The 2,003-nt window shown below is 54.1% G+C and overlaps 1 protein-coding gene across 1 annotated transcript in view; it reads right to left on the bottom strand.

Moving 5' to 3' along the window:
- Positions 1-1,384, bottom strand: part of MYH10 (myosin heavy chain 10) — a 108,003-nt gene extending 106,619 nt beyond the window's left edge. The window contains exons 1-2 of the mRNA XM_018566978.1: positions 1,282-1,384; positions 423-425 (exon numbers count right to left, since the gene is read on the bottom strand). The gene's annotated coding sequence lies outside the window, so the exon portion shown is untranslated. The remainder of the gene's footprint in view (positions 1-422; positions 426-1,281) is intronic.
- Positions 1,385-2,003: the final 619 nt, after the last annotated feature.

Here is a 2,003-nt window from a genome sequence, read left to right as displayed (position 1 = left end):
CATTTTCTGGGCACTTGGTAATGAGGAGGAGGAAGGAGGATTCTTAGTGATTCTATGGGAACCTTTTCTGGGCACTTGGTAATGGGGAAGAAGCATCTCCGGGGTGATTCTAAGGGGGCATTTTCTGGGCACTTAGCATTGAGGAAGAGGGAGGTTTCTTGGTGAGTCTACGGTAGCATTTTCTGGGCAGGAGGGGGTATCTTCTAAGCACTTTGTACAGAGAGGAAGTATCTCCTATGCACTTATAATGGGGTTATCTCCTGGCACCGGCTGGGGCTTTCCTCTGGGCAACAGGCACCGGCTGGGGCTTTCCTCTGGGCAACAGGCACCGGCTGGGGCTTCCCTCTGGGCAACAGGCACCGGCTGGGGCTTCCCTCTGGGCAACAGGCACCGGCTGGGGCTTCCCTCTGGGCAACAGGCACCGGCTGGGGCTTCCCTCTGGGCATCTGGGGGTTTCTTCTGGGCAACTCAAAAGGGACAGTCCCTCTGCAGATGAGTGCAGGGATGAGGAGGGGGTACTCCAAGAGACTTTAGGTATCCGGGGCTGTTACCAAAGAGTTCTGACAATCGCAGGGCATGTCATGGGCACTGATGATAAATAAGAGGAAGAAGGTGGGGGAGGGGGTATATATTCATTTAGGAAGTACCAGGCTTCCAGGGAGACAGGGCTTTCTATGTACACTATATTACAACAATAACATGGGGAGAGGGGCGGGGGGCACCATCCTTAGAGAAGGAAGGGGCAATTCCCGCGTGAAGAACAAGCATGGGGGCAATTCCTAGACACTGACACCCAGGCATTTCAGACTCCTAGTAATACACTGGGGCAGATATTGAAGTAAGGGAGAGACTTGCCAGCCGGAGGGCTCTTTGTATAGATGGCAATGTTCTAAATGTGCCAATTAGGGTATTAGGTAATCATGCCATTGAACTGCTGGGGGTGTATTAGGATAAATGCCCTAAATAGGGTATTTAATGATAATAAAAATATTGAATCGCCCTGAATGGGTATCTATAAGAAGGAAGACCTGCTGGGGTATTTATAGGTGATGAAATGCTGCAATTGCCCCAGAGGGTGTATTTACAAGCAGTGACATATCTAATTGTCTATGACGGGGGTATGTAAAGGCAAATATGTCCTTACTGCCTATTTGTAGAACAGGTGAATAATAGCCCCCTGTTGGGGTATTTGAAAGTAATTGCCTCTGCAGGAGGTAATTGAATGGAAATAACTAGAGGATTCCAGTCCGTCCCGTCCCCAACCCACCCCCCGAGTCTTACCGGCGGCTCCTGGGCTCCCTCGCTCCGTGTCTGCGCCTCCCGGTACCCGCCAGCCCCGGCTCCGTCCCTCCAGCCCGTCACCCCTCAGGCCACGCCCACCCGATACCAGGCGGCGCCCCCCTCACCAGCCCTCCGCATTGCCTATTGGCTCTCGCTCGCCTCATCCCGCTCCTCGCCCATTCCTTATTGGTTGCCGCCCACGCCTGTCACGCGGAAACCGTTACTTTTTTTTCTTGTCCTTGCGCTCTCCATCAGTTTTCCACCTTGTCCCCGCCCACCCCTGGAGAAAAGTGGCTGGAGGCGGCTGTCCGTCACTGGAGCCGCGCTCCCATTGGCTGCCAGGGTTTCCATGGAAGCCAATACAGGGGGGGCGTGTCCTCGTGGACCGGATTGCGCAAGCCTGATTGGCAGCGGTGTGGGGTACCACGTGGGTGTAGAGAGGTTCAGGTTGGAGAGAGGACCTGTCGCTGGCATACCCCGGGGCGGACATGTTGTTGGTTGGCATTTTGTCGTCTCAGATCACGTGGACACGTCTGAGGCGTGAGGCAGGGTGAACCTCGAGCCCTTGGTGGTGTCACATGGAGCAAAATGGCTGCCCTGGTTAGTAGCAAACGGCATGGCTGACTTGGGGGAACAAAACGGATGCCATAGGGAAGAAAATGGCTACATGCCTTTACTGTGAGGCAGACGATGGCTACCTCTTAACTATAGGGAACAAGATG

The sequence above is a fragment of the Nanorana parkeri genome, unplaced genomic scaffold (genome assembly GCF_000935625.1).
Source record: "Nanorana parkeri isolate BGI_ZX_2015 unplaced genomic scaffold, ASM93562v1 scaffold994, whole genome shotgun sequence".
Taxonomy (NCBI): Eukaryota; Metazoa; Chordata; class Amphibia; order Anura; family Dicroglossidae; genus Nanorana; species Nanorana parkeri.
Note: the sequence above shows the minus strand (reverse complement) of the source record. Positions and strands in the feature narration are given on the sequence as shown.